Source organism: Choloepus didactylus, chromosome 1 (genome assembly GCF_015220235.1).
Source record: "Choloepus didactylus isolate mChoDid1 chromosome 1, mChoDid1.pri, whole genome shotgun sequence".
NCBI lineage: Eukaryota > Metazoa > Chordata > Mammalia > Pilosa > Megalonychidae > Choloepus > Choloepus didactylus.
The window spans coordinates 137,912,257-137,924,511 of NC_051307.1; positions in this window are offsets into that span (position 1 = coordinate 137,912,257).

Here is a 12,255-nt window from a genome sequence, read left to right on the forward strand (position 1 = left end):
GCGGCTCCCGGCGCAGCCAGGGCGTTCTAGAGGTGTGTGGTGTCAGGACGGGCTGTGCTGCCTCATTTGTTTTCCTGAGTTATTTGAATACAGCAGCCTTGCTGTGACAAGAACCCACGACAAATCCCCATGCCTCCTCCCCCGGCACAGTGCTGATGCCCTTCAACCGCGTGGACGCGTCACCGGGCAATCGACGGAGGAGGAGCTGTCCTCAGCGCCGTGGGTTCTTCCTGGCAGTCGTTCTGACCCAGTTTCTCCGGTGTCTCTAGGGCCTGGCAGAGGGCAGGCATCCAGTAGGTTTCTGATGAATACATGAATGGCTGAGGAGCATACTCGGGGAAACACAAGGGGCTTCTATCGTGGTAACATACTCAGTTCCACAGTTCTCTGTTTATTCTCTACCGTTGACAGGACCCAAAGAGGGGACAATTTGCAATATTTGGAAAACGAGTATCTCTGTGTGGGGAGTGCACACGGGAAGGAGCCTACAAGTTGGGGTTCTGGGCAGGCAGAGTTAGACCGCAGTCTCAGTGAAAATGGCATATGAAATAGAGGCTTTCATCCTAAGGAGGCTCCGGAGAATCCAGGCAGAGGCCTGGTTCTCCGGGAAATAGGGCCGCGGGGGCAGAGGCAGACTCTAGGGGAGCCCAGTTCGATGCTCCCCAGGACCCCGCGGGGGCCTTTCGCGCTTTCCCACGACTGTCCACTAGGGGGCAGGCGGAGGCAGGAGAAGACGCTACGGGGAGGCAAGCGGGGCCGCCCTGTCCCTGTACACCAGTGTCAACATCGACACACAGGCTGTGCTGTTCGTATTACTCAGACAACAGGGCCAAGCCTCTCTTCCTGCCTGTCGTGGCCTCTGTGATTTTATATGGTGTGGTCTCTGACCTCAGATATCATGCATCCACAGTACCCAAAGTATTCAGTTTGGTGAGAATGTTAATAAACAGGAAAAATGATTCCTGGTTTTCTTATTTGACTCACCATTTATGGTTTTGCTATCCACAGCTCATGAGCAATCACGATGATGGCTCCTGAGCAATCAGAATGTACCTGAATTCCCCTACTTTTTAAAACAAAAGGATAAATGGAGGAAACGTGCATTGGTCTCCTGCTCATCTAGCCCTGAATGTAGCAACAGATTTCCTCATGTGTGTTAGTTTCTTCTCAACAGCCTGTCCAAAACTCCCTATGTGCCAGCACATGATTTCAAGGGAAAATTATTTTCTTGATAATTCCCACAGGCTTTGAAGAGTCATTTCTGCCTAAAATCTCCAAGTGATGAGATCTTCTAATTGGTTTAAGTTTTTCCTAATCCTCAAGGATTGAATAAAAACAGCACATCTGTCCTATACAAATTATCACTGGGCCCATAGACCTGGACCTAAAATAAACTAGACTGAAGCATAAAGGAATAAATGTTCTATGAGGCCAGACCAGAAAAGAATGTTTTTCTTTTGAGGTGAGAGCTGCTTTATGCAAAAATTAAGAGGGTTTGAAAGTAATAGTTCCTCTGCCTTCTGAGAATGTCCCATTGGAAGCCTATCTCTGTCTTAATGAATTTAAAGAATCTTTAACGAATTGCTTCTTTAATTGGAAGGAGAACACATCAGCCACATTTCATGAGCTGGTGAGGAATGGTAAGAAAAGCATCCTAAAGTAAACGGTTTTCTGGTGGAATTAGAATGTTTAGGCAAACCTTTGCATGCCGCAGACTTTTTTGAATGCTACCCCTGATTTCGTTCCAACAAGTAATCAGAGCAGAGAAATATATTTTAAAGAAGCAGCATGATGTCAAGTTACTTTAATAGTTTGTAAAATGCCATCAAGAATTACATAAAAATATGCATTTTCAATGATGCTATAGATTAGTTCAGCTAAAATTGTTTGATTTTCAATTAAAAGCACAAACTGGTGTGGATGTTTTTGGACACAGATGTTACTGGAGTTTCCAGATTCAATTGTTTAAAGGTATTCCATAGATATGACAAAATGTGTTGAGAAGGCATCCTTCTGATTGGCTATTCAGGCTTACAAAGAAAGTAATTACAGAATCAGAGCCTGGGAGTTAGCCCCCATTCATTTAAATTCTTTTTTACATATCAACATATCCTGACCTTGATTTCTCAGATGCAAGAAAAGGACATTGATTCAATTCAAATAAATCAGTTTTTCAGATATCCCAAGGAGTCTGGAATCAGAAATGACAGACTTAAGGACTTATCTTGAAGGCCAAATCAACTCTTAAGTAACCAACACAATTCTGAAAAAAGTGTCTTCCCTTATTTTTGGGCTAGGTTTTCCATCTTCTTTCTGGGAAATATTTGTTTGCCAGATCCTCTGGAAAATGCCCGAATGCTGGCTTCCCCTCTCTGTCACTGCCCTTCTGCCTCTGGACCTTCCTGTGGTCCCTCCACCAGGCCCTTACCTGCCTGCCGCGTGGCCTCTGTGGTCAGCGGCCAGCTCCGTCGCCGAAGCGACTTCCAACCTTCCTCGCTTCCTCTGAGGGCAGAGGCCTCGCTCCTCCTCCTGACAAAGCACTTCCAGTCAACTCTCGGATTTCTTCATGGTTGATTAAACTGTCTGTGTTTATTCAGGACCCTCCTCCTCTTGCTGTGTTGGGCTGCTGACCTTTCTGTCAGTTCATTGTCAGGGGTGGAAAGCTCACAGGACAGTCCCTCTGACTGCTTGTTAGCAGCTCTGGTGGATTTTGCACTGGAATATGTTTAGGTTGTTGAAATATTAGTGCATCTCCAAAGCATATGACTTTTCGCCTGGGTAGTTTTCTGAGTCAGTGTTACTGGGGGAGGTCAGAGGCAGGTGAAAGACAAACATCATCAGAGAACCTCTGAGCCATAACTGTTGGCAATTCCCTTGAAACTGACAGATGTTGATCAGCTCACCATCAAGCTCCACAGGGTCTCCCACAGCATGTGGTTCTTAATAAGAATAGATATGGTTTTATTGCTTGGAACTGGGGACGATGGAGAAAATAAAGAGCAGAGAGTAGTTTGTTGAGTGGCCAAGTGACAAGCTGGGGCAAACATCTTAAGCCAGAACCCGCTTTACAGAGATTCTTGACAGCATGACAACTGATCCCCATCCCACCCCCAACCCTCACCTCAATTCCTCAGGTGAGTTAGCCTCCCCCCAGAAGCACCCCTGGTCCAAGGCCCAAGTCAGATGCCAGTGTCACCACACAGGGTCATCACCCCTTTCTCTGAACTCCTATGACATGTAACTTGCATTACCTCTTGTTAAGGCTTGAATTGTGTTCCCCCCAACGATATGTTCAAGCCCTAACCCCCAGTGCTATGGCTGTGATCTTACTTGGAAATAAAGTCTTTGAAGATGTGATTAGTTAAGATGAGGCCAAGCTGGTTCAGGATGGGTCCTAATCCAATATGACTGGTGTGTCCTTATAAAAAGGGAGAGATTGGGATGCAGGAACATATAGTGAGGGGGGAGAAAGCCATGTGAAGACAGAGGGAGAGTGGAGTGTTGCATCTGCAAGCCAAGGAATGCCAAGGATTGCCAGCAAACCACCAGAAGCTAGGAAGAGACAAAGGAGGAGTCTCCCCTACAGGTTTCAGAGGTACATGGCCTAGCCGACACCTTGATTCTGTACTTCTAGTCTCCAGAACTGGGAGACAAAGCATTTTTGTTGCTTTAAGCCACTTAGTTTATGGTACTTTATTATAGCAGCCTTAGGAAACTAAGACACTTCTCAAAATGATATTTTTGTATTTTACTTACTTGCTTATGAATCTTAATACCCTGTAATTAATAAGTGATTGGAGTGCAGGGAATGTGCCCTTGTGTATTTCTGCATGGCTGGAAGCATGCAGTGCATGTTTTATGAAAGTGTGGCTAGATGGAGGTGCAGATGGACGCTTCCCCATTTCTTCCTTTATATTCCTTTAACATCACCTTACTCACCTGTGATAACTTTATCTTCCCTCATAATTTCTCAGAATACACCCGGCTCTCTGCTTGTCCTATTAGTATGGGCATTTTTTTTTCCCAATTTAGTTATCTGCCCATTCACCTTTATATCTCTGCTTAGCCACTGTTATCCCTCTCGGATGGTAAATCTCAGGAGACTGTGGTTGCATTTACCTCCCTTCGCCTTACCATGGCTGCACCCTTAGTAGACTTCAGAAGATGATGCTCATGATCAGAGAAGAGAATCACTAGAGCTGATTACTGGTCCTCTTGGAATTAATGTTTGACAACCTGGGACTTTGCGTGTTTTCTCAGTCACTATTGCTCCCTGCCTTGCCATATACATTTTGTTTAGTTTAGCTGTGAGTTGGTCAGATTGCAGAAGAATTATTCTCTAAAAGCAGAATTTCCCAACAGCAGCACTTTAACATCCTGGGCCAGCTAAATTTCTTTTGTCACGGGGGCTGTCCTGTGCAGTGCAAGATGTTTAGCAGCATCCCTTGTCTCTACCCACTAGATGCAAGTAGCCTGCCCCTACTTGTGACAAACAAAAATGTCTCCAGACATTGCCGATTGTCTCCTGGGGGGCAAAATCACCCTGGCTGAGGACCACTGCCTTAAGGGTTGAGGTTCGGAAGCTACAGCCATAGGGGGAAGGAAACAATCATCGCAAGCAGGGGTTTCTTCCTCTCTTGGAGAGACTTTTTTTAAAAAAACATAACCAGCATGGTGTTCTGCCCCAGTTGGTTTGGGGAGTTTCCCAGAATGCATTTAAATTATACACTACTTCATTACTTTGCCCTTTTCCCTTAGGCGCTATTTTTATTACTATTATCACCACTGGGCTGGGCCCTGCTTTCTACAGCTTGAACCCACCTTGGTTTAGGAATCCCACTGGCTTTCTGAAAACTCTGAGGGACACTCAATGAAATGCTAGGAGAAGCAGCTGGCTGGCGGGCAGGGTTGCTGGCCTCAGGGATAGACATCGTGTCATTCAGACACTGTGCTGGGGATTTGCTCGTTGGCTTTGCTGATCCAGTAACTAGTTTTTTTATCTCTTCCCTGGGAAGGAATAAGCCATCAGGAGCAATAAATCATGCAGACCAAACTCACCAGAAACCAGGCTGCAAACCAGACAGCCAGAGTATTGCTTTAAAAATGCAGATCTCCCCAGAGCGCTCACTGGGGTTTGGCAACATGGGGCAGATGGCAGGAAATGTTGCCCAGAGAGCAGGCAGGGCCCCCAGGCCAGCGGGCTCCCAGCCCTGCCCTCTCGGTCCCTCCCAACTGCCTAGGGCATGCCCCTTGAGGCCCGAGGGTCGGGTGGGGAGGGAGGCTGGGATTTGAAAGGAGAGTGAGAGCTTAAAGATTTGCACAGTCTTTACAATCATGTACAGTTTCTGCTTCATGTAAATGTCAGCGTCTGAGGCAAGAAGCCAGTTGTCCCTCCGTAGAGGGTACCTTTCGGTCTTCGTCATCCCACGGCCATGATGACTGGGAAACTGCAATAGCTGCGGCAGATGTGGAATCAGGACAGAGGGAGTTGGGAGATCTCAGGGGAGATTCTCTCCAGGCTGTGGAAAAATCTGATGAAATGGCCCTGCTTCTCAGAAACGCGTATCTCCCTAGAGATGGCAACAGTTGCTTCTTTTTTTTTAATGTAAAAAAAAAATTACTGTGCTAATGTACATACAACACACAATTACCCATTTAAAACCACTTTCATGAGTACAATTCAGTGATATTAATTACATTCATAATATTGTGCTATCACTACCATCCATTACCAAAAATTTTCCTCACCCCAAATAGAATCTCTGTACCCACTGAGCAAAAACTCCTCATTCCCTCTCCCCTCCCAGCCCCTGGTAACCTTGAATCTACTTTCTGTCTCTATGAATTTGCTTATTCTAGGTATTTCACGTAAGTGGAATCATACAATATTTGTCCTTTTGTGTCTGGCTTATTTCACTCAACACGTCGTCTTCAAGGTCCATCCATGTTGTCTCCTGAATCAGAACTTCATTTCTTTTTTCTGCTGAATAATATTCCATTGTTAATATATACCACATTTTACTTATCCATTCATTGGTTTGATGGCTGCTTGAGTTGCTTCCACCTGTTGGCTGTTATAATGCTGCTGTGAACATTGGTGTGCAGTATCTGGAACTTCGCCTGGGGAAGCCACTCTCTCTCTGAAGGGAGCAAAGGCTCCTTGGCTGGCTCAGCATTTCTTCAGATCCCCTTGCCCCACTCCCTGAGTCCCTTCTTCTGTCATCACATGCTTTGAATAAGTGCTTTGGTCACCCACATTTGCTAATCTGCATCTTGTGTGAATGACCTTTTGCATCAGTGCTTGCTTAGCACAGCTTCTAGAGCCTAGGGGTAGGAGTTAGGCTCGTTGCTGCCCCTAAGCAACAACTACGGCTCAGGTGTGATCTTCAGGTTTGTCACTTGGCCTTACCCTTGGGACCAGCATGCATCTTCTTTGGAGGTGACTTCTCCTTGGTTGTAGTCTGACTTCGATAGATCCCTCTCCCAAGTGGGTGGTGAATACATTAGTGAAGTTCACATTTCTCCTAGCTGAGAGGCAGGGAAAAGGAAGGGACATTGTGTCTCCAAGCTTTCAACCAATGAAAGCTGTGCAGGTGCCTGGTGCTGTCTCGTGAAGTCTGTCCATCTCCCTGGCCTATGTTCTGGCTGGAGCAGCTTGGCCGGGTGGCAGCGGATCCTCAGTGTGTGGAAATGCATTGGCTCGACCGGCTCTTGTGTCACAAACTAAGTGGGGTAATGAGCTGACTACACTGAGAAGCCCTTTTTGCCATTTGAGTCATTCTCACAGCCACTGCTGGGCCTTTGTCAGAGAGTCCTTTGTCATTTTTGAAAATGTTATTGCTTAGGAAATAAAAGGACAGTGTGGCTATGGTTAGTATTGCTGTTAAGTTCTATTGCTCAAGGCACGTTCAATGTAATAGAAAATATGAATCTGATCAGTGTGTTTTGAAGCCTATTACTAACCACAACCATCATCTTTGTTCCCAAACACCACGTACCTGCATTTCAAAAGCATGTTCTTCAGAAGCCATTGTGTGGGGGAAATGGGATGAACTGTGTTGTTAAGACACTGATTTCCTTTAAAAAGAAAAGAGAGAAGAATGGGGAAAAAAAGCTGCACAGTTCCAGCAGGGCTCTCTGCAAGTAGTGTTTCCACACAGGGCTGGTTTGTAGCTGATTTTGGCTAGGGATGTGTCAGATTTTCTCATGTATTTAATTAGCATGGCTTTCTGTTCAGCCCTAAGTCGATTGTTCTTCACAATCCTTTAGGTTAACATGCCTTTTCCTCCTTTAAAGGTGTCTCCACTTCTCAGTGCTTTTACAATTGTTATGAACATCCTCTAAGGAAGTGAAAAGACATGGAGCAGGGATTTGGGGAGGGGTCCCAGAATCCCTGGGATCAACATGGAGCCGCTTTCTGGATCACTAATTTTACTTACGGGTTTTTGGGAGATGTTATTTGCATATTAGATACAGATGCATTAATGGGATTGAAGGCTCAATTTGCATGAATTTTAAAGATAATGCATAATGCTTCAAAAATATTTTGTGTTTGTAGCAGGTGCAAAAAGCGACCCCCTCAGACTCCTGGGGTGAACGTGCGTTCTTCTCTCTTGCTGGGGATGCTTGATTGGGAGAGATTGGGAAGCACTGAACTGTGTTGTGGAAAGAGCTGCATTTAGAGTCTGACAGACCCACCTTTGGATTCTGGCCATGCCACCTTCCAGCCGTGTGGCCAAATGTCCCTTGGTGAGGAATCAATGGGAGTTTGTGCCTAGGAAAACCAAGGGTGGGACCTGGAAACCCGGCGGGTTCTCAATGGACATTATTTTTTCCTCCTTTCCTTCTGATGTTCCTGCCCCCGGAGATCATTTTGTGTCAGCGACGAGGAGCCCACAGCCTGAGGAGGTAAAATGACTTGACTTGTCCACAGTCACACCATCAGCTGGTGCAAGGCCTGATACCAAATCCAGGCCTCGTGGCTCCACGCCTGCGCTGCGGTCCCCTTAATGCACCTTTCAATGCTCCTGCCCCCTTCCCCAATTCTAAAAACACCTGTGAGTGCTTCCCACAGTCTCAAAGGAGACCAATTGGGGCACCTCGGGGCCTGGCTGCTCTTTACACCATCTTTCAACCCACAGTTGAAAGGTGGTTGTGCAACCCACAAAGCCTTAACAGAAGAGATGCCCCTGTTTCGGTTTTTTTGTTTACCTATAGTAACATGTCATAATTTGCATGAGGTAATCATTGCCTCTCATCAAAAGGGGTTATATTTTATTCAAAAGTGTTCTGCAATGTTTGTTACAGGGATAAAGGGCTTGGACCTTTTAAAAAGGAGACAATGAGAGTCAGAGAGCTGAGGGAGGTGGTGGGAACTGCTGAGGCCCATCCTGCAGGAGCGCAAATCCTCTGTGGTAACAGCATTGATGAGCACAGGGCTTGAGCAAATTAGTTGCTGGTGACTAATTCCAGAAGTGGGTATGTTTTCTCGATAGAACAAAACCATCGGGGAGGGATTGGTTCTTAGATTTAGGAAAGTTGCCTTAATGATGTTTCAGTATCGATAAAGATCAATGGTTGGAAGTCAGACCTGCACAGATCTGTGCCTACCCCGAGAAAGCCAGACACCCTCTGCAGAAAGCTGCAGGTCCCATTCCCCAGGACATGCCACAGTGGCCCTCTCTACAACAAGGTGCAAGCCATTGTTTGTGTCTCCTTTCCACTTTCTTGATCCCCGTCTACCTTATTTTTCCCCTACTCCCCCCCACAAAAGCAGGATTCTAGGTTAAAGGGGGAATTTTATGAGTTCTTTCTTATTTAATGACTACAGCTTCCTCACAAAAAAATAATGTGGCCTGGAATGAAGTGAAGACTCACTGATATAGTCGTATTAGTGGGGGAAATGAAAAATCAAGGTTTACCGATTGAAAAGAACATTACAAGTGGGACGCCCTGGGTATTAGGCTTCATTAATGCTATACAAGCTCGAGTTAGTTGCTGAGCTTCTCTCAGCCTCAGTTTCCTTGTGAACACCGAGGGACCAACAGTGCCCACCTCACAGCTCGCTTGTGAGCTATAAAGGAGTTTATACCCTGTATCTCAAATCATTGTAAGCTGTCACACAAATAGAAGGTGATATCCATATGAAAAATAAACCTAGTGACAAACATACCTTTATGTTTTTCAACTTTGTTCTTAATTTTGAGAATTTTCCTATGTTCTTATAAAAAGCATATTTTGTGGGACAAAAACCAAACCAACAAACAAATAAAAGACTAGATCCTACTCTATTCTGTTTGAATTTGTATAACTAGAGGGAAAGTCTAACCTAGAAGTTGTGAACCAGCCCACAAACATGTTATTTCACCTGCAGAGTGTTATAACAAGTTTTGTCTTGTTTGTTTCTAAACCAATTGCCAACATTTAAAACTAGAATATTTTTCCATTAAAACTCCTAGATTTCTAGATTCTTTTGGGGAAATCAAAGTAGAATTACTGGCCCACGGCTCCTCACTTTCTGGATGGTTTGCTACCCCAGGCCCGCCATTTCACTGGTGTTTCCCACCAGGTAGGACTAGATATTCAAATAGCAACTTCCTTGAAAAATTCAAACATGTAAGGTGACAGCAAGTGCTTGATACATATTCAAACAGGGAGATGTCTGGGTTCCTGCCCCATGGCCTTTTGTTTGTTTGTTTGTTTTTTAATAATCATTTTATTTTAGAATAGTTCTGGATTTACAGAAAAGTTGCAAAAATAGTACAGAGTTCCCATAAACCTCACACCCAGTTTCCTCTATTGTTAACATCTTATGCTAGTATGGTACATTTGTCACAATTAAGGAACCAGTATTGGTACAGTATTATTAACTAGTAATACTTTGTTCAGATTTCTTTAGTTTTTACCTAATGTCTTTTTCTTTTCCAGGATCCCATCCAGATGCCACATTGTATGTAGCTGTCATGTCTCCTTGGGCTCCTCTTTTCTTCTCCCTTCTGTTTCTCTTTCTCTCCCTTTTTAAAAAAATTTTATTTTTATTGTGGTAACATATTCAACATAAAATTTCCCATTTTAACCACTTTCAAGTATGCAATTCAGTGGTATTAATTACATCCGCAGTGTTGTGCTGCCATCACCACCATCAATTACCATCATCCCAAGCAGAAGCTCTGTATTTGCTAAGCAACTTGCATATTCCAGTTATTTCATATAAGCGGAACCATATAATATTTGTCCTTTCATGTCTGGTTTATTTCACTCAATATGATGTCTTCAAGGTTCACCCATGTTGTCGCATGTGTCAGAACTACATTACTTTTTTACGGCTGAATAATATTCCATTGTTAATAAATCACATTGTGTTTATCCATTTATCTGCTGATGGAGACTTACGTTGTTTCTCCCTTTTTGCTGTTGTGAATAATGCTGCTATGAACATCAGTGTACAAATATCTGCTTGAGTCCCTGCTTTCAATTCTACGGGTTCATGCCTAGAAGTAGGATTGCCGGGTCATATGGTTGTTCTGTTAACTCTTTGAGGAACTGGTCTCAGGCTCCTCTGGCCACAACCTTTTTTACTCTCAGTTGAGTCTACTTGGCCCAGGGAGAGAATTTCTTTCTTTATAAAATGAGCAATTTTATAAAGAATGAGCTGCTACTGTGTGACCTTGTAAGAAAGAGACATCTTTCTTATAAAGAAATTATAATTAATCCTTTCTTATAAAAGATTAAAATGAGCAATTTAATCCTTGTGAGGATTAAATTGGATGACGTATGTAAACACATCACAAGCATCAACACTCAGGAAATGGTAGCCCTGAGTGGGTGCATCTCAGACCACCTAGGGCACTGCAGAAACTATGACAAATAATCTGCAGTTCAAACTCCAGGCAGTGATGGTCCCAGCTTGGTGTGAAATCCTGATGTCAGCCAAGCACCTTGGAGGTTCAGTCTGAGGGGGGAATGTGCACCCCGAGATCCCAGCCTCTAGAAGCACCCAGGGCCCATGGAACCCAAGCTGAAAGGAGACTCCGAGCCCTCACACAGAGGCCCTTTGCCTTTGGTGAGCCACTTCTATGTCACCATGAGTGTAGAAAGCTCATAGACTTGTGATGGGCAAAGAGATGTCTCTTTCTTATAAGGTCACACAATAGCAGATTTGGTGTGTACTTGAGTCTGCTCCAAAGAAGACTCACCACAGTGACAGCCCAGCTCACTTGTCTCAAGGCTCACCTTGAGTGCAAATAAATACACAGTGGACACCCTGCTGGTGGTGAGGCCTGAAAACCTGTAGGGCAGCCTGGGCTCCTTTAGGGTGGGAGGGAGGCAGCTTCTGGGCACAGCTATGGTCTTGATTGTCCAAGGATATCGCCAATCCCTAGAAGTGATGCACAGGAACGATCTCACAGCTTTCTTCTCCCCTGCCAAGGATTCTACCCAAGTCTGTTTCATAAGAAGTTGCCTCTCTTCTAAGCAGAGGAGGCCAGCTGTACATCAAGCAAAGATAAGGAAATGATCACAGTCAGCTATAAAAGAACCTCATAAAGCAGTTATATCGCCCCACAAAAAACTCCTAGTTTTTACACATCTTTCTTTTTAGTTCATTTGGTGCAGGTCGAAGGCTGCGTCATTTCATGTCACCAGAGGGCAAGGCTGGCTGTAGGAAATGGGGTAGCCAAGGACTTGGGAATTCCCCGCACTGTTTCCTATTCCATCTCATGACCCAGCAAAAGCAACTCTCTGAGTCACACACCAAGCGAACTTGCCAGGAGGAAATAATCCATGCTCATTTGCTATTACAAACTAGGCCAGTCCCTTAGAAAGGAGAAACAGGGCCTTTTCCTTGGGTGATCCTGCACCAGAGTCGGGCAAACCACACAGCAATGAGCCTCACCTTGGGAATGTTGGAGTGAACTGGGATGCCTTTTTGACAGGGAAACATGAGGTCATATAGGTCCAAGCTCTAACTGAGGCAGATTCTGAACCAGGAGTCCTGGAGCCCGGGAAGCATGGATGGGGGTGCCTCGCAGTGCTCACAGGCAGCCAGAGGACCCCCAGCAAGATGCCCCCCTCCCCCCAAAGGAAGCTCTCACGTGATATCCCTAAAGTGGCTGCAGTCTCCAAGGATTCCCTGGGCAGACACTCTTTCCAGGTAGACTTTGGTCTCCAACTATTATAAATCTTGCTGTCCCCACATCTGCTCCTGGGAGATCTCGCTGGCTCCAGCCCCTCCAACAGTGCCTAGGTGAGGTCACC